Source organism: Passer domesticus, chromosome 1 (assembly GCF_036417665.1).
Source record: "Passer domesticus isolate bPasDom1 chromosome 1, bPasDom1.hap1, whole genome shotgun sequence".
Lineage (NCBI taxonomy): Eukaryota > Metazoa > Chordata > Aves > Passeriformes > Passeridae > Passer > Passer domesticus.
Window position 1 is genome coordinate 108,305,970 of NC_087474.1, and position 25,919 is coordinate 108,331,888.

General features: G+C 40.5%; 1 protein-coding gene across 6 annotated transcripts in view; it reads right to left on the minus strand.

Annotated features, from left to right (window-relative positions):
* LDLRAD4 (low density lipoprotein receptor class A domain containing 4) overlaps positions 1-25,919 on the minus strand; it is a 283,046-nt gene that overhangs the window by 78,047 nt on the left and 179,080 nt on the right. The window lies entirely within an intron of this gene.

A 25,919-nucleotide genomic window follows, 5' to 3' on the forward strand; every position in this document is an offset into this window, starting at 1 on the left:
ATCCCACAAAACCCATCGTTGAGTCGGTCCAGAATAACGCTATCCAGCTTGTTTTTTCCTGCAGAGCTGTTTTTCCAGACAGATCTCTCCAGTGATGGCTCAGCAGCTCGGCCTTGCCAGCAGCCGTTCTGCCAACACCTCGGTGGTGGCAGGCAGATGCAGAGCCAGAAGGCTCTGGCGCTGACTTTGCCAAGGAAGCCACTGTCTTACCAAGTTACGTTCTCAGGAGCCAGCAACCTCTACAACTCCCCTTGAGCTTAGCTAAAAGATGCCACCACAGCAGCATATACAATTTGCTGAGGCAGCTTCCAACTTTAAAAAATGCACAAATAAAAAAAAAGAGACAGAAAAATCAAACTGAAGTATTTAAAAAGAATGAAACTTGAATTAACAATTAAATTGTGTTTCTTCATAGCACTGAGGTACCTGGTGCTTCACCAAATCTGCAATTCATCCAAAAAGCACTGAATTTGTATAAAATTAAATCAATTATAGTCTTTGCCATCTTTACTAAAAGTGATGGGCTTCAGGAAACTATAATCCACTGCTGGGGAGAAGAGTCCTTGAGGAGACATCTCTAACCAAGAGATGCAAGCCAAGAGAGCTGGTGATGCAAGCCCCAGTGCCTCCTTGCCCCTGAGACCAGTCTATCACAAAGTCTGGATAAATTAAATCAAAGCCAAACGTTCCCTGTTGCTGGTGCAGAATGTCTCACATTCATACCAAGTGAAAACGGTGCCTTAGATTAAATCTCTGCAAAAACAGGATATGCTGGGGAAGAGCTGGTGTACATCTGCTTGCCATTTCAACTCCACCTCCAGCTGGGGTAAGCAGGAGTCACTGGGAAGGTATTAACACTGTACTGCAGCCAGGACCATCCCACCAAGGATACATAAGGAATGACTAACAAAGGAGACATCTGTTTATGCAGTGTGGAGTGTCACTGGGAAAATCATAGTTTTGGCTGTGTACAAATCCACTCTTCAGTGTAAGATTGTAGATTTTGGTATAGTGCTGGACTTGGGGCAGGGTGAAAGTCAGTGGTTGGATCAGGTGGCAGATTCTGGCATTAATGGTCAGGCAGTTAGTGAGAAAACCACTTTGCTTTCTATCTCTGTTTCCTTCCCTCGTTCTGTTCCTTGTCTCCTATTTTTGCTTTTGTTTTTCTTCTTTTTTTTTTCATTTCAACACGTTGAGGCAAAGATTGAAGACTTCTGTGCAGCTGTTCAGCACTCAGGTTGCCTGGCCTGTCATTTTATGACTTGTTTTGTGTTCTACCTTGCTCTGTTTTACAGTTTTTTACTACTGCACAGCACCCAGTCTCCAGAGAGTTTCTGTCCCTGTTTCTAATTGTAGTGCATGTAAAAGGTGCTAAATTTTCAATAAGAACAATAAATCATTAACAAACCCAGAAAGAAGAATTTGAAAATGTTTTTCCTTTAAGAAGAAATTAAATTACTCAAGGGGAGAATGGGGGAGAAGCAAAGGCTGATCAGAGAAGGCTTACAAAACCCCCTTCCAAAACAGAGAGCACTTACCTGAGCAAGGAAAACTGCCTCTGCCAGCTTTAAAGAAAACACTCGACCTTGGGCCTCCCCAGGCACCCCTGTCAGGATACAAAAGGCTCTGCTGACACCTGTACCTGCTCAACTTCCACCAAGCAAGAACAAGACACATGACTGGGACAAGCAGTGACTCCCCATGTGAGGCTCAGCTGGGGTATGCAGGAGATCCAAGGAACTAGGAATAACCTGATTCATCTACAGTTCTACCTCCATCTAGGAAAAGATCTTCAGGTAGGCACTGAACTGCAGCTCTTGTGTTTCCTTGGTGTTCCTAAGAGCTTTCTGTAGGTTCAGCTACCCTTAACTGCAACCCAATGCACAGAAAGCACATGGTAATGAACTACAGCAGAATACCTTGTTCCATTGTAAATGTTTAACCTAGTCAGAAAACACCATGCAAAGAGTAATGAATCATGCAGTCACTATTGTCACAGTGCAAGTGAGGAAAAGATAGCTGGAAAGAAAAGATTTTACTACTGTTTAATAAGGGCAATGAGAAGTGCCTTAACACAGGACAGCATGATTTCAAATAGTATTTGTGGAGTAACTAACACTATTTTCAATACAAGTGAGTGGAAACACAACCATGCTCAGCTGCAAAAAAAAGGAAAAAAAAAGTAATGTGCTTTGCTGCTGTCAGAAAACCTTCAAGCAAATTCTTTGTACACTGGCAAGGGAAGTCCTTTGGTTCTGCTTCAGTCAAAGGAAAAAAGTCAATTCTGCACTGTGGAACAGCCCAAATTAATGCTCCTAAAGCACTGACAGAAGGAAACATGGAGGGGGAAAAAGAGTTTGTGACAGTTTCTTGATTTTATTAGCGTAGGCATTCAGCTTCTGGAAAAGATGTACAAATTACTATCTACAGTGACATTACCTCAGCTACATATTTGTTAGAGAGGCTGAGCAGCAGAGTCTGGGAAAAGTGCGAACTATTTCTCAAAGTAACCTCTTGTCCGTCTGGCACATTTCAGGGGACAGAACGTCTGGGTCACATCGGAAAGAAGCTGGAGTCGCTGTGAACCCTGACAGAGCCATGTTGCAAGCTGCATGAGCTGCTTCAAATGAGGCGGCTGTGGGGGGAAGGGGAGTGCCACTCTCAATGTCTCACAATAGCAATTAAAATACTGTAAAGCTTCTAGGATAAGAGACTCAGCACTGCCAACCCTTGAAATTTTATTGCAAGTCTCATGATCCTCTATTTAAAGTCATAACTTTTGAAAACAACTGATTACCTTGGCATCAGCTGACATTAAAGAAGGCCTCCAGCAGAGCTTACACAGAAGAGCCTGAAAAGCCCAAGTAGGCTACAAAGACTCAAGAAAATAACCTGTTTATTAAAGGCTCGTGATCTTTAAGCTGATCATGATTTTGACAGACTGGCTCATGACTTTAACAGTTGATGTAAGCCGTATCAGAGAGGTAAAAAAGCCCCAACAAACCCTGCCTAAAAACTAAGCCTAAATGAATTCCTCAACAGCATGAGAAAATTGGCAGCAGGAATGGAAAGCTATCTCCGCATTGGCTTGCCTTTGAAAGTCTCTGAACCGAACAAAAGAACATAAATCTCATACTTCTCTAAATCAAAGGGTAATAATTAAAATCAGCAGAACTCCAGAATTACGTTGGGTTTATGGAGTCATTCCCAGAAGGAAAGGTAATAAAAAGTTGAAGAGAATCTCTGACTTGTTGGTTCCAGCACAATAGCTGGAGCCTGGCAGTCAGCTGCAAAATAGGTGCAGCAACTTCAGAAACAGGAGATGTGGGAGCTGGTGGAAAACAGATGGATGGTTTGCCTACTATGCCAGGGAAGGTTATTTTTTGCTGCTTCTGCTTCCATCCACACAAATTATAATATACATCCTGTGGATGTTGACTGTGAGGGAAGTGGGGCGAGAGGATCAGGCTGCGGCCACAGCAGTGGGAGAGAACCATCAACACTCATCAAAGGAGCCTGGATGGGGAAAAAAAAACAGTCTTCAAGTAGGCCAGATCAAGATAAGAGAGATGTAACGCCATGAATAAACTATCACTTCCACCTTTGCTACATTTATCTCTTCCTTCATCATTATTTCTCCACTCCCCCCCACCACTCCTTCAGACTTCCAAGTAAGACAGAACATCGAGATGTGCACTTTAAATTAAAAGGGAAGGCAAAGAGGAAGACACAAAGAGATTAAAGCAATCAGACTTACTTCTCGCTTGAAAGTTTTGTTTTTACAAAAGGGAGGAGGCTGGTCTGATTTAAGTCAACAGTGTTTTGTCAGGGTATCATTGCTGCAAGCTCTGGAGCACCTCTAGCCAAGAGCAGCTGAGCCTGCTGGCGAGAGCCACACCAGAGACAGGAGCAAACAGGGCAGGGAAGTTCTTCCCATCCAACCCATTTGGCACATCACCATGAAAGAATAAGAACGGTGCTTTTCCCGCAGGAAAAGGGTCTGTTTATCTCTATTAGACACAGATAGGTATATCCTTTTCATAGTCCTCATCTCTGTAAAGCTGCTATCATGCCAAAAAACTGTTAACAATAAAAAGCACGCTTTTTTTCTAAGATGGAAATTAAAAATAGTTACAATCATACAAAGAATTCCTGGCAACTCTCAATGCCTGTTAGGCCTATCCCTGCTTAACTTGCTGCATGGAAATAATTTAGAGGTGGAAAGCCAGCCAGGCAACTCACAGGAGACTTGTAGTCCATATTTTTCTAGATTTTGGTCAATGTCTTATTTCCCATTTGTTTTTAATGTACCCAGGATTCCTCTCAGACCTGCTAAGCTCTGCATCACTTTTGTTCATTCAGTTTAAAATATGTTACACACATACCAGAAAAAAACAAACAGGAAAAAACAAAACTTTGGGGAATGGAGCACAGATGCCATTAAAACTGCACTAAGCTTTCCCAAAGGCAATTTCTGTGGCCCAACACACCTCTGGATAAGGACCACAAAGCAGAAAGTTGGAAAGCCTGGTCTTCCTCACTGAAGTGACCATACATTGAAATCGTTAGAGGGAAACACAGATCTTGTCCTTAAAATGAGCACATGGACACATATCGGCCCCACGCCCAACAGCAGGGCCCAGCTTCAGCAGGGAGAAGGGTCTAGAAAGGAGCAGTGGGATCTAGTCCAACCTTTCTCCACCTGTCTGTGGTGAGCAAACCAGAGTGGCTCAGCTGAGAAGGGCTTGTGCCCCTACAAAACTTGTGTGAGGTAACTACTGCCTTGTACTGGTGTTGATAACCATTCCTGAAGCTCAGGCAGATGCTTTTACTTTGGGCCATCCTTGTCACAGGTCCTGCCCCATCACCCTCTGAGAGCTGAGCTGGTCAGGGCTGGAGGGAAGGATGCAGTGGTTTCCAGGAGCAGCTTCTGCAGAGCTGACAGCTCTGCAGCTCTGCCCCAGGTGCAGAGACGAGTCTGCTGTTCGAGTGCAGCTTAGCAAGGCTTCTGACTGTTTGAGTCAGTCGCTGATCAGGCACAGAGAACTTTCCACTGTGGAGACACCAGATAAATTGTTAGTTTACTGGACCCTGTAACTATTTGAAACAACTGGGATGGTGCCGGGCCCAAGCTCCAAAGTCAGGCTGATGTGTTGCTTGCATAGTGTATGCTCATGCAATAACACTGTACAGACTGATAAATCACTCCATGGAATCTATTTATACGTGCCTGTGGAGATATATACCACCAGGTCAAAGCCTCCCATAAATGTAAATATTTAACAGCAAAACAGGGGTAAGATTGTGCCTGTATCAAAATATTTTCAACCGAGGCCTTTACATAAAACTGATACTAGGCCAAATAAATGCTACTGCCTGCTTTACAGAACCTGTGTTCTGTTGGTGATTAGTATTTGTTTACTAAAAGACTCCATGTGCTATTTGAAGCTGACAGTTACCAAAAATTCACTACACACAACAGTTCTCAAAGGAATGTGCTACCCTCTTTATTATTTCCTGAAGAGTCCCATCTCTGCCCTGTGCTACAGAGGAGCAAGGATGAGGCAGAAGTAGGATGGAACACGGCGTCACATACAGACATATCATGCCCTACCAGGAACTGATAAGGCCGAAAACAATTTTCATGTAAGCTGCTCAATACTACAGATAAAAGCACACGAACGCCTGTGTTGCATAAAACTTTTCAAAGACTGTGTGTAGTTAGATATGAAATCAAATTAATGGCCAACACGATATTGTGTAAGCATAATTATCAAGATGATGGGATGTATTAAGATAATTTAAGGAACAGTAACAGGTTCGTAAATCTTGCCAGATATATTTATCAGATTGGAATATTTTGAAAACCTCACCAAACAAGCTCTGACTTTAGAAAGAGGAAGATTAGACTCTGCTATTGCACATCTCATACACAAACAAAACAGAAAGGTCAAAGCAGTGTGCCTAACATAAATTGCACTTGGAAATTTCATTACGGATTGGCACACACTCTATTCACAGCATCATCTAAAGTTACCTTCAGCTAGGAAATGAAAGATAAAAGCTTCCTCAATATTCAAGAAGTATAAAAAAAGGAAAACAGTATCTCAAGTGTAAAGCTGTCCAAAATGCTCAGTAAAACATATTCCATCTATGAAAATTAGGCTCTAGTCAAAGGAATATTTAAGGACTATTCTGCTTCCTAGCCTTCCCACAGGAGCCAGCCATGCTTCCCAGGCACAGACCATGTCCTAACTCAGCACATAGCTTTAGCTCTAATAACACAACTGCAACTCCTTTTAGCCTGAGCTACACAGACAAAATTAAGCATGCCATAACTTAAGATTTAATAGCATCAAATTAATTCTTTAGCATAATTGTAACAGTAGTTGATATAAGATTCCATTTTGCCCATAAAGTACCAAAGGAGTTTTAGCATATCTTGGGCAATGATTCAACCACCTAGTAAGAAGAGAGTTTATGTCATATATAGTTTAGGTTAACATCCACACATACCATACTAGGACCTCTCTGATGCAACATATTTTATTCCATTCTATGCTACGCTGTCAACAAAAATGTTTCAAGGCTTATTGTTTACAACATTTTAAGCCAAAAATAACTAAGTGCGTCGTAGGTGCTTACAGAATCATGGAAGTTAGGAGGAATATCTACACCAATGCTTCTCTCCTCTAACAAAACTGAAGAATGTGCTTTCTTCTGTGCTGATTAATGTAAAACAACAGGACGCCCATAACATCTTAGGTGAAACTTCTGCAGTCAGGGTTAGGGACTTTCTCTTGACCCAATTCTTTGAATCAGTTTTACTTCCAACCATGTACTTTTGTTCATCTAAGATATTCAATAGCTCAGTAATAATTTTAAAACCATTCCTCTGTGCAATAGCTTGAGTCAGGTGTTTCACATGGTTTTAAAGAGTCATCTGATTTGAAATCTGGCCACATCATTTAACAGACCACCAACTCTAACTGAAAGGTGAAACTCTCTTCCAGGTTCTGTGAATTCCCCTGCCCTTCCTCAGCTTCACAGATTCAAAACAGATGCCTTTCCATATGTTGTGAGGATTAGTATTTGTTTGCTATTTTGGGCACGAAAAATACCATAAAGCATGTGTCTTTATTCTAGGTGCACAGAGCCATACCATTCTAGGACTCTGCAATCTCTACGAAGCCTGACACTGGGCAATCTGCAACTTGATCAAATCTAAACTAAAACAAGACTTACTGGGCCTTGAGAAATACTACTGACTCCTTTCATGAAAGGAAACACTTTTCCCTGCAATATGCAGATGACGGTAGAATTGGCTGCTGAAGGCTGTCGAGGGTAAGAGTTTCACAAAGTGTTTGATGACATCTGTACAGATCAAAAGGCTGTCCAGAGTTGCAACAGTTAAAAATTCAGCAAGAATATTAAGTGTCTGACTTCTGGGTTTAAGCCAATCATGATGAGAAATCGAGCTGAAGCTCAATATGGAGCACTTTTTCTTCTTTTTTTCCCTTTAAACATTCCTCTAAAACCGTAATGATTCACTCATGGACAATTCAGGCAGATTTTCATTAGTGGGGATTTTCATTCCCATCCAGCTGTTTTATTGAGCCAAGGGTGTTTCAGAAAGAACATTTCTCTTAGTCCCAGCCATAGTGCAGGAAAGTATGACATGGGCTTCATCACCTCTCCAGCAACAGGATGAGCTCTCAGTGGGAGCATGACACCCTGTGGCTCTGGTACCCAAGAAAGAGGCTCCCACTAAACTCATATTGGGAAAAGGTGGAGCACACCACACAGATCATGCTGGGCTGTCAGGGCTTATCAGCTCCTGCTCAGCATAAGCTCTTTGGGACACTATGGTGCAATCTGAGGGAAAGGGCAGCCCAGTTCAGGCACAGAGGCAAGTCCTGAGCTATCTGTGCCTTATGGTACCTAGGGCACTAGAGTCCTAGGACACACCAGCAGGGTGTCAGTACACTAAACACCCATGGTCTTCTGCAAGGAGTCAGCCCAATGGCCACCACGCTGTACATAGCTCAGTGCTAATGGCAAATGATGGCATTGCTAAAATAATCTGAAAAAGATGTCAGCTAAAGAAATCCCTTCAAGCCAGAAGGGGCTCTGCAGGGGGAAAAACCTCTACTATTCCTGATTCCTCTTAATCTGCCACACAGGTAGTTGAGGTTGACTATCTGAGTGCTGGACTCTGGTGTTCCTTATCCATAACCTATTCACCCTGCCTCATTGCATAACATCTCCTCCTGCATCCTCTGACTCTACAATGTGCTGAAATCTCCATCTTTTGTCTTTCTTTATGAGCTTGTGAAAGAGCTGTACACAAGCAGTGCGCTAAATGATTTACATGACTCACCAGGGATGAAGAGGGATTTGCACGTAAAAAAGTATCATCGAGCTAGACAGATGGCTGTACTGCAGGGGTTATGGCCAATGAAGAGGCAGCAGAGACTGATCAGAAAAGGGAGGTCCAGACCAACAAATTGCCAAGCACAGGTTTGGCAAAGAATGCTTGACTGGGGCAAGATTTATGTAGGAGGCCATCCAGGTAATTTTAAGGCAAACACGTAGGCAGAGGACTGGAGAGGCTGCTTGTTAGATAAGGGTTAACTATCCCGTTTCGCCAGTATGCAAAATCTGATGAATAAGCCTTGTTGCAGAGAGGGTAGCAAAAAACTCCTTTTACTAGCTGTATAAGCCCGGCAGTTTCTGAGAATACACAAGATGAACATTGAAAGAGAGTAAGAATGCAATGAAACCATCCTGTGATGTAAGTCAGAAGAACACCCTAACCTCATCACTGCCAAGTTTCCGCAGACACAACAGCAAGGAAGACTTCTGAGAAGGAGGGCTCCTGTAGTGCTCAGAGGATGTGCCCCTGCAAAGGGGCTTCCAAAAAAGAGCATTGGTGCTGAAAGTACAAAGCTAAGGAAAGTTGGCTCGTGTCACTCTTCTTCCAATGCTTCCACCAATTCCTCTTCCTCCATAACAAAACTCCAGCACATAAATTGCTTGCTTTTGCTTTCAAGACCTATTCATTTCCTACCTATCACATCTCATTTCTCACTGAAATATCAGCTCCTGTCTCTGATCAACCAGTGATGCCAACATTCATCACCAACTTCAGTGACAAGCTGGGACAACAATCTTTGCAGAAGAATTTGCCATGGATATGAGCAAGACTGTGTTTGTCAGGGCAAGAGAAAGTACACAGCAGTAGTTGAAACATGAAAGTGAATTTTAGTTAGATGAGAAGGTGGATAGAAACAGAAGATGTTTTGAGAAAATTCTAATTTGTCTGAGACTCTTCTCAGACTTTTCCTGCAGCTGTAATTCCACATACTCTCTTCCAATATCAAATCAAGGTTGTGTTCTGAGATTCTCATTACTTTTGTGGTCTTTCCTTGCTTTCGCCTTAATGCAAAAAAATTCCATTGTTTTCTAAAGGAAGAGTCAGCTACCCAAAAAGTATAATGAAAGGTAGTAAAACAATCATATAGAAAAAACAGAGAATACAAAATCTTAATAGAGGCAGTAAAATTACTGCAGTAAATGCAGGACTGAATGAGCTACGGACACACTGCATGGAAACAAACATCAGAAGACTTGCGACTTTGGACTAAATTTCAGGTTTAAGTCCCAGCTTGAGATGAAACTTGACAAATACTTGAGACATCCAGAGAGCATTTAATGTTAAAGAAGACAGATGTCAAGTACACTGCTGTAGCACTCTGCAAGGACTAAGTATTAATCTATCCTTTTGCCAAAATGTTCTAATTTACATTAAGAAGAGATAGTGTGAGGAGCAAGCAAAAAAATTATCATTGGCTCAGTACAAACCACACTAGGCCAACAAAAGTATTTCACTTGAAGATGAGAAATTATTTGCTGAAATTCTTCATACAGTTAGCACTTGACAGGGGATTTTTTGCCCCCGTAATCATACACGTCCGATGATAATTAATCTGCCAGCAGATCTGCCAGAATGGGCCTGACATAGCAGCTATTACCAGTGAAGCGCAAAGCCTTTTACAAGATGAGAACCAGCAAAGCCATCATGTCCTTCAGAACTGGCAAGGGGCCAGGTGATGATGGGTTGCCACCTAAGTGCTGCACAGCCCACCAAGACCATGTAGGTCCAATCTAACAGGCAGCATTTCAGCAAATAGAGCAAAATAAACTTTTTCAATCTATCACATTAAAATATCAGTTCTTAGATGGGCAGAGACCCTCAGACAGGCAATGAGGTACCAAGGAGAATGGACACAATGCAAGAATTCAAGTGGACTAATCACTGCAAGAATGATCATCCAATTTTATAACCCAGTCTGCATTTGAGCACTGTGCTGAAGTACAAGAGAAGGCTTTAATACCACATTAACTGCAAGAAAGCAAATAATGTAAATGTAAGATAATGTCTTTGGCAGAGGAAGTAGGGGATCTGTTCCACATCATGGAAGAGTTGCTGGTTACCAAAGGGGCTTTTGACCGTGTAGTGTGAAAGAACTTTTCAAAACTCCTGAAGGATATACACTGCTATTTAACTGTGAGTATGCTTTTCTTTTGGGTATACATTTTTTTTTTTAAACTTTCTGTGGAATAGCTCTATTTCTCTACCATTTGAAGTACTTGAAAATATTGCTCACGCTTCTATTTCAACTTGAAATTTCTCCTGGGAGCAAATGAGAAGAACTATACCAAAAAAAAGCAATAATATGAACAATCAAGTCTATAAAAATTATATGATGCCAAAAGAATGCTGCATCCACTCCAACATTCTGTTATTGATATTTAGAGGTTGGTTTGCTGAATCTTTATATGTTCAAATTAACCAAGTATTTGATGTCACTATTCTGCATTCCTGGGTTAACCAAATCTGAATGATAATTGAAAGTGAACAAAATAAAGCATGCCCTGATTAGGTAATGGATGATGAAGTACAATTAACATCACTATTCAAAATGATGGTTCAGGTTCTCTTTGCTATAGAATTTCTGCTTGATTCAGCAGGAAGGAGGGTTAGAAAAACATTTAGAGCTTCCTACTTATTTGTCCAGCCTTGAAACACAGACAAGCCTCAAATCTGCTTTAACATGCAGCAGAAAGAAAAACTCAAATCATCCTCTCTCAGCTAAAAACAGATGAAGTACTTAAACCACAGCTTTTCTGTGTCTCCACCATGCTGCCTGAAAATATCCCTGTCCTAGGATTTGGTGAGGATGGCATCAAGAGTAAACACCTTAGAACAAATCTCCAAGATATATCTGAACAGAGCCCAGTATAGATAGCTGTGAGGACAGGAAAGATGAACAAATAGAAAAATATAATGCATTACATAGAAAAAAATTATATTAACAGAAATAACTGGATTTTGTGGTGCTGCAACTGCATTGCAGTGCAACAGAAAAAATCCCTGGAAGAAATACGCAGAGATTAATAACAAAACAAAAATCCAAGTAGTTTAAATTCAATACAAAGCAAGTAGCTGCCTGGGAAAATATTAAAAGCAGGATTAAAAATATGAAACTTCAAGCTTTAGTATCTTTTGTCCTTTTTCTAGTTCCAAAACCAGACAGCATTACCCTTACAGAAAAGACAGACACATTAGGATATAAGCATGTATTGCACCAGACACAATACAGCTGTGGCTGCTAAGTCAGAGGGTTCAACAGCCCATGGACAGGTAACACAGATCTGTGCTCCTCTCCTCCTCAACAGGTCTCCATTATCACAAGCAACAGTTTCATCTGCTAAGCAACCCAAACCCGAGATGTGGCTTTAATAAAGCTTTTTCTGTTTGTTTAGTATTTTATTGTTTTGTTTTGTTTTCTCTCTAATACCAAACAAGCACTGCCTTGCTTCTCAGTGATCTTATACAGTGTACTGGGCACTTCTAATTTGTAAAGAGAGCACTAAACATTTAAATGGAAGAAAAAATAATTAATACACACACAAAGCTACATTAGACTTCTTTTGGGAGTTTCTATTTGTACAATAGAAAATGTACAGGATAAGATCTTGAAAAAAATCAAAATAAGATTACACAACTTACATTTGAATAAGGTTTAGACTTTCAAAGCAGAGCATTTTGTAAATTATTGTAATGACATACACACACACACACTTTGCCCCTCTTCCTCCCTCTACCATTTAGCTTTCATAATATATACATCAGAAGCATTTCTAGAACAGCACCATTCTCCAAACAAAAGGACAAAAGGAAGACATTTGACTTAGAGTTATGGCTGAGAAAACATAACTACAGTTTAGGAGAAGGAAACAAAAAAAAAATTAAAAAAAAAAGAAAAGAAAGGATTCTAAGGCATTGCAAAAAGAAGCAACTTTAGAAAGCAGAAAAATTCAGATATCAAGCTTCACATAAAATCTGTATGTTTAAAGGCTGTGAAGATGCATAGCTGACAGAATAGAAACACCTTAACTGTTCTCTAGGGAGGCTATTTACCCCACCTCTTTCTTCTCTAAAAATCCCTACAGAAAATGTAATAACTTCAAGAAACTGTTATAGAGGGTGGAAAGTCATAAAGCTACTTCATTCATAGCAAATTCATTAAATTCTTTACAGAAAGAGGGCATGTCAAGAAGGAAATCACAAAACTGGTCAAAAAACTCTCTGCTGCTATCCCCACTTCCCCTTCTTTTAAAAAGCTGAGGCTGAATACAATATATAATTAAGAGGTGGTAAAGTGTTAACCAGATAAATACTTTGGTATCTACTGTTTGACGTGACAGAAAATAAATCGTGCCAATAATTTGCATTCACTGTCAGTACAGAGCTTCCCCTTCCCAAAGGCTCCATCTCAGAATTAAAGGTGGAGGCATAAGATGCTGCCTAATTGCCACTCCCTCATACTTTCTAAGAGTACCCATTTTTAATATAAATGCTCTGTATGACACTGCATGAAAGCCACAAGGGTTGTTTTTTTTTAAAAAAAACAACAAAGTTTATCACAGTAACTGGATAGAACTCACTTCAATTACCTTCTTAGGTAGCAGTGGAAACCAAAAACAGGAACTCAACATTCCAAGAAATGTTTTGCATGCCCTGACTTAATACCAAACATTTCATGTGTTTACTAACAGGCGCCATCTGAAGAAAGCTGCAGTGCAGTAAGTTACATGGGAAGTCTGATGAAGGTCAGGAGATTGCTTGATGTTTCACTTCTACTTGGCAATAACCAGAAGCTGCCTGCTACTCCTGCAAAAAAGAGTTCCCTGGAAGGGAACTCCATGCTGAACTGCTTCTCAGTTTCCCCAGCTAATTTATACCTGAAAGGTCTTAACCAGTAGTTACTGAATTGTTCCTGATGCAATTTACTCCATTTCTCTTTTCTCAGATTTGTTTCCAACATTACAATGAAGAGTTTCAGCCCTTGATTTGCTAACAGGAACTTGTATCTTTAAGATTTCAAGTATTAAGAACACTTCCAAAGCAACTCAACAAATATGTTTCTAAACAACTCATCCACATCATATTGTGTATTGATTTAGATTTGTAAGGGCCTGGAACTCAGCAGGAATTTCAAATGCACAGGAACCAAGTGTGTTCCCATCAGCCTGCTGGTACCTACATATGTTGCTTCTGAAGAAGCTGATGATCCTGAACTGGCATCAAACAATTCTCTGGCAAAGAGATATTATCCACAACACTAGATACCAACCACCAACCACCCAGAGCTGCCTCATCATCACTCCTTGCAGGAATTGTCTAGTCTCAGAAAAGACCAGCAAGGCACTGGCACTACCCCTGCAGTGACTCGGGAGGGGTTATCAGCTGCTGGCTCCTTTTGAAGGACTTAATACAGTCTGAGCCGTTCTTCTGTATATATAACATTGACGTGTATCAGTACCACCATCAGGTGATTTCAAAATTTCATTCTGATGACTGTTTTTACTATCATCTTCTCAGTAAATAAATAACTAATAATTGAAAAGAAAAATCAAGAACAGACATTGTTTATTTATGTGGAGAAACATTTCAAGCTAGAAAATCTCAGAAGAAATGGTTAGTCTTATCTGCTGTTTATAGACTCACGTCTTACCCCCCCTCTCCTGCTTTACTAATCTCTGGTACACATGCCACACCTCTGGACATGTGGCAGCATGATCCTTACAATGATGTGAACCCCTCCAAAGTCACATGTCTTACTATGACTCAAAGCCTGTCAGAACTACAAAATCTGGCAACAAAATTTCCAAGGCATTCTATTCCCTTTCCTTCTGAGAAGGGACATGCTTCCAGTCAGTCAGCAACAAAAGCACCTGAAGTCATCTCCACCATTCCCAATGCACCCAGCCCTCCTGAACTGCTCTCAGTGCTAAGGTTCTTTTTGCCCAGCATGGAGTGATGGCAGAGACTGCATCATAGTGAGCCAAATGATGCATCACAGATTCCATGGGGGACTGCAGACCAGTATGTGTGACACAGTGCCCAAGTGATGTAATTTTTCTGTGGTATTGCTTTGATAAGCAAATAAAAAAGAAAAGACACAGGATATAAAGGTCTGCTAAACAGCTTCAATCCTTCCGTGGAACTTCAGCAATAAAAATAATTCACCATTTTACTGCTTTAGTCATCAAATTTTATCACACTTTTGCTAGCATGAATGTTTTTGTCTTTCTAATGCTCTGGGACTCAGTGATTTGTAAGGTCTCCATGTTCAGCTTAGAGCAAAAAAAAGGTGCAAATGTTAATACCTGTAACAGTCATTCCTCTCTACTCCCTGTTTCCCTGTGCCTGAGACCTTCACAGCCTAAAATGCCTAAACAAACTGAAGAAAAGCATTTACAAGACACAGGGTGCTCTGAAGAGCCACGCACTAAAAACATCGCACACATAAACATGGGGCTACAGTCCCAACAATTTGCCTCTACAGTAATGGCACCATTTTTCTATTTTCAGAAACAGAGTGTTTGTCTTTGCGACTTTTGCCTCTCCCCAACATGAGGCTTCTTCCAATTGCACTTGAGTGGATACTTTCTTTGGGATTTTTTTTTTCCCCCAGGAACTTTTTTCACTTCCAGACAACAGCAGAGGAGTCATAAGATCTGGTATTCAAACCTGAAACTACTGAAGTGAAGGCAGTGTGAACCCAATTGCATATCCAGCCACACGTTTTTAATTTCATATGTATGATCACACACCACTGTCTTTGTATAAAGCAGAGAACAGACATTTTAAAGACAGTAAATTTAAGATGTGCCCCTTCAGTTAAGTACATGTGCCAAGCCAAAAGTCAGGTTGGAAAGTAGCAGGCCAATGTGATGTGACATTTCACCTTTCCCTCTATGCAATCTTCCCCTGTTCATGCATTAAAGGTTTATGTAACTGGATTTCAACATTACATAACACACATGAACACATATCAGCATTCACAGCTGAATCAAGTAAGTGCATGCATTACCAACGGTCTAACAGTAATTTTCTAATGGTTTTAGAGTTAAAAGCTCTGGAGTCCAACTTTAATGACGATTACCTCCAGAACACAGGAAAACATAACCTCTTTATGTATCACTCCATCTGTCATTTAAAAAAGGGGGGTGATATGATGTCAACCCCACTTTAAGTGTTTTCATTGCAGTTAAATTGCTATTTGTCAATTATATTAAGAGCTTCAAGATAAGATGTTTCAATTAAACTTGTTAAACTGCCACATTCAACACATTATAGTTTGTCTGTATATCTGCTCTGTTACTCATTCAATGAGCAGTGATTTGCACAAGCTCACAGTGCATAAAAGCTCTTGGCATGAGATCCAAAAAACCTTAGAAGGCTGGAAGTGACTCTTACTCAAGATATACCAAGTGTAAGGTTTGTATGACCATCAAAACACAAGCACATAGCTGTATCTATTCACATCTGCCTTTTTACTATGTTCCTAGCATCACACAAGCTCTCTTACCTACTCTCAAACACTGCACAATCCAGAAAAAAATTACTACAAAAAGCAGCTTCATCTTCCACTGATGCAAAACTGCATGACCTTGGTCTTTGGGGAATTCATTAAATCTTTTTGTAAGCAGTGTTTTATTTGAGCAAGGGTAGTAGAGGGCATCCCACACACAGCTGTGTGTACATGGGGACAGATACACACTGTGAGTAGAGTGAGATCTATGAACACTTCTATGATTCTGAAAATAATTACTTAACAATTTTCCATAGATCAGAAAACTCTGTGAAAAGTATGTTCTTCTCCTTAACTAACCTCCTACTCAATATTCACCTCTCAATTCAATTTATACTATTTTAAAGCATCTTTCACGGTACCTTCCATGGCATCTTGAAAGATCAGAAAATATAGACTAAATAATGTAATGAATAAAAAGACTTGAAAGAAGTCAGTGAGAAAAATAAAATCAACATTTTGGGCAGCCGACTAGCAGAGAAAAAGTTCCCTAAGGGTGATGCATTTTCTTTCATACCATATTTTTACCACTTTTGAAAATTCTGCCCAGCTTTGGTTACAGCCAAGGCTAACTCCTGTTTCACTAACTAAACTAGCCTTTCAGAATTCTCTTATATGGCAACTAAAAAGAAAAACAGGCCCTAAACCCCCCTAAATTCTTACTAACTGCACCGCCATATTAATGATTAGTAAAAGCTAAAGCACTTAGTACATATTTTTTATTTCTTCTTTAGAACATCTAAGTAAACAGGATATTGCAAAACCATTTCAATTAAATCCTGGTTTCACTACCATAATATAATTTATTTAGCCATTCTTTCTGCCAATTTTTAAAGCTTAAGAAAAAGAAAACACTAATAAAGCTTTAACCTATCGTCCTTCAGCATCTGAGATACTTAAAAATCCAATCTCTGTTTTTAACTACAAGATACAGAAATGTGAACAAAAAGAAAAATCTACAATAGATGCTGTGAGTTGAAAATCAGTTATAACAGAACTACACCTGAAGTGTGTTAGTAAGAAAAAGGTCCCTTGTACTCTCGTATCACTCCTCCCTCCTTCTGTCCCCAAATCCAGTGTGGCCAGAACACAGTTTTTTGCTCCTACATTGCCAATTCAAATCCATCTTTAATTGGTAATAACTGAAATGAGTTGTCACCTTGAAGGCTTTTTAGATTATGTTAAAGGAATCTGAGGTCCATGTCTAGCTCCTGGAGCAAAGGTGACCACAACACGCCCCTTGACAACTGATTCAACTTGGCAAGTTCCTTTCCTGGCTGATTCACAAATACAAGAATAAATGGATATGGAAGGGGAAGCACCTTCGAGCTTTTGCAGACAGCAGCAATTGTGCCTTTCTGAAGAGCCCTGATGAAATGTGCAGGCAAGGCACGTGGGCCGTTACTCGAACTCCTTTGCCATCGGAGAACACGCAGCTCTGAAGATACAAACACGGCAGTATTCATTCACCCCACGTGTTCTTCAAAGGAGATGTTAAAATCACACAGGAGTCTGTGAGCAGCTTATGCCATCTGATGATCTTAATGACACCTGATTTGACTCAGAGCTTTCTGGTTCAGTAAGACACAAGCACTAAACAAGAGTTCTTCCAGTAGCTGAAGCATCCATGTCATCATCCCCTTCTTGCCCACACGCAGGTGCTGACTGGGCATGGGGCTCTTCCTACAGCTTTTCATTCAATGGGCTCACTAGCAAGGACTCTCTTTCACCTCCTTCTCACTTTTGAAGAAACCGTTCCATCTCTAAGACCTGCTCCTCTTTCAGGGAATTCTTGGTTCCAAAATACTTGAGAAAGGTGCAAAGCAGGCAAACAAATCAGTAAATTAATGTCTACATACACATGTGTACATATGAACACAGGCTTCACAGACTGCCACCAAATTCTTGTTTCTCTGGGAATTTAAAACAGTGAAGAAATGTTTTGCAATGGGTTTAGTACATAATTTTAATTTACTTTGAAGTGTCTGGAACATTATCAGAAGAAAATATCCAGAGCGTAGCAGCATCTGGTAAATACAGCACTGCGTTAAAAAAGCAGTTTGAGCTTTGTGGAGAACCAAAGTCAGCCAGAGCTCCTGGCTCAGTGGAGATGAGTGCTCAGTTTGCCTGTCCTCCAAGAGAGCAGCTGAGCATCTCTCCATGCAGCTGCAGGAGCCTCCTGACACTTGCTCCCTGTCTGTGCTGGACCACAGATAACACTGCTGAGAACAGAGCGCACCCTCCCACCGCAAACACCAGGACCACAGCAGCTGACAATCAGCTAAAAATTTAGGATATTGAAGATACTCTCTTCCCATGCCGCCCTCCCAGAGATCTGGATGTCACTGATGGAGCATGGTAAACAAAGACTCAACAGGCTTTTCTCAGATATGAGCTCTGCCTATTCCACTTCTGTCTGCAAAACACATGACAGTATTTAAATTCTTGCTATTCAACCTTATGCAAAAACCTCTTCTCTTACAAAAGGCATGAAGGAAACTCTTTAGTTTTGTGCTATAGTGTAATGTGCCAAACGACTTTGTTTATTTGGAGTTGCAGTTTTATCACTAAAATAATAAGGAACTGACAAAATCAGATTATCAATATCCAAAGTAGAGTATGATCTGAAATGCTGATAAGTGGATGAAAACAATAATCTAAGGAATTGAAGCTACATTGCATATCCATTTGACAGCTGCTAATGTGACTGCTATTAAAAAATTCCAAGCTCTGTATTTTGTTTATTTATTCCTTATGTATGTATTGATTGATTAATTGATTGCATATTACCTATTTATGAAGGCAAAACAGGATAGCTGTTACTTTTTAATGGCATGACATCCTAAGGTAAATATCACTACATAGTGAGCTCATAGGATTTGTAAGGAAGTAGTAAAATAAAAGAAAACATTAAAGTCAAGAAAACATAAAGACATCACAGTTCAGGGAGGGGGGAGGCTGATGAGTTTATAATCATCAGGTGAAAGGATACATCAGCTTAATGCAAAGGTGCCACTATTTAGTCAATGAATCTAGGAGTCCATGGCCACAAAGGATATATATTTAAGAGGAAGTAACTTACACAGTGCCAGCCCTGTTTTGCCATATTAGCGCAGGCAGAGATTGCTGATAACCATGCCATGCTGTTGGCAACCTGCTACATGTCCAATTTAGATGGAGATGTAAATTGTCACGTCAAAAGATAAGCCACAGGACAACTTCTACATGTATCAAATTTTTGAGCAGAAGCAAAAGTGCACGTCAAAAAGAAATGTGTAACCAGTGCCTTACAAATTTTTTTGTCTGAGCCTTGAAATTGAAAACTTTCATTTGGAATATACTGGAAAAAACTGTGTTCACTTTTGGATAATCACTGGCCAAAAAGCAGCACAGGTTGTGCTGGCACTGTACATCACTACTGAAATAACATAATATTTTCTGTCACATCTTAAGCAATGCTGTTCTTTCTTTTGCCTTAAGTGAGGAAATATTCTTAAAAAAACCACGAAGATTATGTTCCGCCTCTGTTTTCCCCTGAGAAAGATTTAGAGAGCAGTGTCATAACTCAATGTCCATTCTTCTCATCTGCAGATGACAGAATGGAAAATGCCACTTTATTTCAGAAATAAGCTACTTTTTTCGTCTTCTGTTAGTCATTCCTGCCTGCAGGCACAAGGGTTATGGAGATGACGCCTTCAAACTCGTGTTTAGAGTACTAGTGCTTTTCCCATCTGACAAGATAATGCTTGTATACTCTTGATAACTTAGGCAACTCAATCTTCCAACAAACCAGCTGGCCCCAATGCTATAGAAAATTTAATTCTTAAATCAAGAAGCCAAATTACTCTTATAATTTAAGTACAAACTAACATCCAGAAACATCTTTGCAGTCTACTGGTGCTTTCATAAAGAGAGGGCAATCTGACTTTGCCAGTCTTTTACCACTTCAATAACCCGTCTGAAAGATGTTCGATTGAGGTCTTCTGCCTACATCAAACTAGTTCCAATCACTTGTAATAGGAGAGTGTCCTTTGTTTGACTATGAAGTATTGGAAATACAGGCACGATAACAGACTTTGATTATCTTTTATATTGCAGAGGAAAGAAAAAACAATTAGGTCAAAGACCTCCCTCAGATACTTTGGCGAAATGCAGAGCTTTGACATAATTTACTGAGATCAAGCAAACATCTTTTTCCTTTCTCTGCTCTAGAGGGCTATAACCTCCCACTGTTCTCTTGAAGAATGTCAGGGCACAGCTCCCCTTTTGCTGATGGCAAGTCTTTTACACTACTGCCTCTTAAACCCTCACTATACATTGGTGCTATTGTCTCAAGATATTTAATGAAAATGATAAAAAAATCTTCATAAACAAGGCTGAGCGTTTTGTTCCCTATTCCTTTTGTGAGCTTTCTTTAACATTTCTGACAGAAATCTTAAGCACTGCTTAACCAAAATGATAGCATTACAAATGAAAACATTCAGCTCTACCAATAACTAGAGAGTGGAGAACCAATGTTCACTTTTGTGTTTTTGTAGTGCTGCAGTGTCTTTAACCCTGCAGCTGAAAGACAAAGGATTTTTTTTTTGTTTTTAAAGGTTTTTCTCCTCCTTTAAGAGACTCAGGAGATAGCAACTTGCTGCTGTGTATGAACAGGAAACTCCCCTCCTGAAAAAAACTCAGGCATTATATGGGTCTATTGGTCCTGGACTGTACATCTTCAGTCCCCACGCCATTTCCAGGAGAGTGATGCAAGTTTTGGCATACACGTTCTCAGAATTAGGACCAGTAAGTGTGAGGAGAAAACTTACATCCAGAGTTTGGCCACCCAGTAGAGCAGCTCAGGTAGAAGCCACATCTGTCCTGGCAGGAGAGAAGAAGGTGGAAGAGGCCAATCAGCCCAAACCTTTCCTCCATTAGGTAAATTCCTCATCACTTTCAACAGCTGAGCAGATTGACCTTTAAAAATACATCCACTGATCAAAACAGACAGGAAATCTACCATATATATACTACTTCAGATTCATGAACATCAAACCAGAAGAACAAGAGGCTTCATTTCCCTGTGACTTTGCTACACGTTTTCTTGATAAGGCAAGCAATGGAGCCAAGTCAAGGAAAAGCACAAAGGTAGCGGGGCATCCAGCTTCATGCAGGTTTGAAATGGAAATACTTGTATACATGGGAAAATACTGGCATGCCAACACCAAGGGAGAGTGACCTATTGACAACTGCAGCTCTTGAATTCACAAAGGCATTACTGTAAGGACTCAGGAAAATCAGTAACAGTGATACTGTATCCTGGAGTCCTTGAACCTTGCTATGGAAAAAAGAGTAGCGGTAGCCAAGCAGGTGAATGCAAGAGTATGATGCTCTTTTAAAGGTGTTGCAACAAAAGCAACTGTTGTTTTTGCTGGAGGTTTTTTTTCCTCCACTTTGTTTTTTTTCTATTACTATTTTTATTACTACTTGTCAGACTACTTGTCTGAAATACATTATGAGGCTTAATTTTTTAAGGAATATACAGCATGCTGGGAGTCTGTGATAGAAGACACTCTACACAGGCCAACTATCATAATTATGCTATGATTTTACACCCAGCAGGAAACTTATGATTTACCACCCAGGAACAAAGCTAAAGAAATGATCTAAGGTATCCAATTAAAGTTTTCATAAAGAAACCCTCATCTATTCTCAAAACCCCAAAATCTCCTTTTATAGCACAATCCTCTTAGCACTTATCTCTCCCTTCCTCATTAATCCAGTTTCACCTAGCTGGCACTGACACATGCAGAGACGGGGAGGCAGATACACATATATACACACTTTTCCTTCTGTTCTTCTTGACCTTTCTGATTTGGTTCAGCATTTATACTAGCCCACCTGTCTGGCCAATCCCCCCTGCAACGTGCCCTTCAAGATGAAAAACATCACTTGATAAGGCACGGTGACAAACCTCGCAGAGAGCAAGCGTGCGAGCAAAAGGGAGAGAAAGCACTGAGGGAAATCGCTTCTAACCAGGATCTGCTGCTGCACAGCTAATCAGGCAGGTATTCAGTTGTTCACTCCTGCAGACTTGCTTAGCATAGAAATAGGCTGTCTGCCCAGGAAGATGAGGTAATGTCTAGGTTTAATGCCAATCTCTGTAACTGGCAGGACACATAGGGTAAATATTTCTGCTGCAGGAGACCACATTAATTTGATTTTGCTACCAATTTTCATTATTGTTATTATTTCTATTGATATGAATATGCATGAGTTTACCTGCTAACACTGAGGATGGAGGGGGCACGGGGCTTCAGGTGAGGCAGCCTTCACGCTGCAGCGCTGTTCTCCCTGCTCACACTCCTCCCCACACTCACTGCTGAACACTTTGTCCTTTCATCTTCTTTATGAAGGACCAGGTATTTGTCTGCTCAATTATCTCCTCTAGTCCATTTAGGTAGTATTAGATCCCCTTTTCCACTCACAGCACGTGTTTTTTCACTCCTTATTGTACCACAGAACTCACCTTCCATTCAGTAGTGCAATACTGTGGTCATCCACAAGTGCTTCTGCCCTACCTGCATATTGACACAGCCAGCTCTTCTCTCAAACTGTCAAACACGAACAAAATCTCCATCAAACAAAACTTCTCACAAAACACTGCCCAGCAAATAGACAGAGAGATCTTTTCACCCTCCTTGCTCTCTTCCCAAGTAGAAAAGATCTTGAAAGGGTAAAGTGAAAACATAAACAAGAACTGAGGGTCAGTCTGTCTGCCCCAGAGCTTCACAAACATAGCCAGAACTCTAAAACTTAAGAGATGTTTGAAGTCAGGAGCCTGAAAGCCTGCAAACAGAAGCAAGAGAGAAGTGGAACAATCCTGCAGGAACAACACCATGAATGATTTCTCCATGATATGGTGTCTCCAAAATGAGCAAGAGTTGTGGGGGAAAGGGTTCATGATAAAAGAGAACATCACTTATGGTCTGAGCAGAGGGTTGCAAATTAAGAATTGCCCAAAGTGACTCATTCTTGGCCTTAATCATGTTCTCATTTCACTATCAGTTAAACCAAAACCAACTACCTGTGACTTAAAAAAAAAAAAATTCCCCCAAACTCTGCCCAGTATACCACATTTTCCATTTCTATATCATTTGCTTTTGACCTCTACAATCTGCTTGAAAACAATATCCTGAGGATACAACAGGGCTTGTTGTAGGTTCATATTTGCTTAGAAACAGAAACAAGGGCAAAAATTTGGTTTTGGCAACTATAAAAGTATTCAGTCATAATGTTGCCTTTATTCAACTGTAAAAACCTCAAATATAAATACAAACAGGTATTTTCCTCCCCTTTCATGAGGTCTCTCCACTGGAGCAGATTCCAACCACCTAAATACTCTGCATATCAATTTTAAATCAGGTTTCTCAGCATAATGGGTACAATCACACTTTTGAGTGATACCACACTTGAATACCACACTCCAAGACAGTTCCATGCAAACTTGTTCCAGTCTGAAGAGACTGTGACAGCATGGAGCTCAGGTGAAACACCCCTTTCCTCTAAGGGGGTCTGCCAGCTCCAGCAGTGGGACATGCTCACACTGTGACCAGTTCCCTGGTGAGAACCCATCTGCAATTCCCCAGGTCAGACCCACCATGCAGATGTTTGCATCCTGCCTTTCAAAACACTCATTTATATTTCTATTAATTGTTTTGCACAACTATATGTATTTTGGGTAAAATCAAACGTGGTTATATTCTTCTGTTCAGAAGTTTACTGTGTTTAAAACAATCTTACCAGTATTAAACCCATAATTTTAAACCCATAATATTAAACACATAAATATTTGAAAACTGCTAGCAAACCTTATGCATTTAAACTACACTTTTTTCTTGTCCTACCTTTCATGTCTTGAATGTCAGCACATATTTTAAATCATATAACATCAAAGAGGGAGAGAATATGTTTGAGTTCATTCTTTTACCTTTGACACCTGTACATAGACGAGTAGTTCAGTTTAAAATCTGTTACCACTTGTGATCAGCATCCACACACTGTAAACAGCACTCCAGTTCTTCCCTCCACTCTGTGCTTCAGGACATGCCATGCTTTCAAACCATGATGTTCCATTTGGTTCCACCATAACCACTCCTTGCACCAGATTTAATTTAAAATACATACTCTAACAGATGAAAGTAATATACTTGCTTCTGTGGGGTTCAGCCAATCTAGGACAGATACAATACAGACTTACTCACTTTTACTATATACATGTATTTCAAACAAGTTCTTTGTAGCTTTTTTTTAAGAAACTGCTCAGGCATCACACTTATATTACAAATTTGTTTCTGGTTCATCACGACCAGCAATTCAAAAACATGACAGGAACATTTTATATAGAGGAAGGCTAAAATCCTCATGAAGATGAGAGGCAGAAAGTGTCACTATTTCTTCCAGACAACTCTTTGTGGCAAACAGCAAGAACTGAAATGGAGGAAACTTACAGAAATTGTCTGACCAAAGCAAGGCATGTGTTCTTTCCTCTCACGTGCACTGGATACCAGAGATGTTTGACAAACCTGAGACTGAGAATGAACCAGGGACCTTTGTCAGAACTAGAAAGAAACGTGACTCTGTTTGGCAAGAATGCGGTGACTATTCCCAAGCTGACTGCAAGCCAGAGCATGAAGAAAGAAGCCCATTTTCAGTATTAGGGATGGGCAGGCACAGAAATCCAGCTTGAGAGGGAAAACATCTCCCCTCACTATGAAGCACAGCTAAAATAAAATCTGCATGCTTGGTGGTACTGGGACCAAGACTCTTTGCCCAGCAAGCCTCAGCTACTTGAGCTGAAAAGACAAAGGTAATAGATGTGCCCTGAGAACTGCTTTTCCTGATAGGAATATGTTTTCATATCTCATATTCAACTGAGGCCATGCCCAGGCAAAAAAAGACCAGCACAGATTTGACAGGTGACACATTAAAATAAATTTTCAATATTTTGGAGCAGAAGAATTTGTCTGTTCAGAGAAAGGCTGGATATTCTGGCTGCAAAACAGTAATGGTATCCAAGTTTTGGACATTACCAGATTGCACTGCACACCAAAGTGCTAACACACGTCCTCGCCTGCCTGTATTTGCTGCCAAAAACCCAACAAAACAGGTTCTCATCTCTAGGTCCCTCAAGGTAGCATGTTTATAAGGGACAATTTCATTTTAAAAGACTAGAATTATTTTCAGTAACCCCTGTTTTAAGCCATGATGTCACTGATAGACAGTAATCAAGGAGAGCTGCTTTTGAGTGCCAGTACCCTGACAGGTTGATAATACCTCAGTTTTATGCCCTTAAGTCCCTCGTTCTCTCCTTCTGTATGAAAGCTCCCTTGAGACTCTCTTAGCAGAGACTTACCCACTTGCAGTTCCTATGCTTGAGACAAACTCCCATGACAAGATAAAAAGAAGACACAACTCTGACAAGATTCCTACTGCAACACTTGGCCTTCTCAAGGATGCCCAGGCTCAATAAATTTTCATAATTATGCCAACAAGAAGAGTATGTTCCTATGAATGGTTTTGGATTTATTTAATAAAATTACAGCAGCTTTGTAAAAAACAAGGAGAAAGAGGTGGAAAAAGGAGTGTCCCAGCCAGAACACCACTCTGTGGAGAGTTAACACTGCACTGAACAGGCCAAGCTTGAGACAAAACCCTGCTCCAGGGTGTCCTGCCAGGCTGGGGAAAGGGAGCAGGGCGATGGTGGGCATGCCACATTCTCTGTGACACCCTGTGGGTGCAAGCAGCCAGAGCAGGAAAGCCATGGCCAGGTCTCTGTGATCACTGGGATAGCTGTGACAATCAGATGAGGTGGCAGACAGCAGGCTACCTTTAGGATGTAGGAAAAACAAAAGGGTCTCTTTTTTTGGCACAGGGGAATTCACACCAGAGCTGCATAGCTGGAAAACGGGGATCAGGCAACTCCACTGG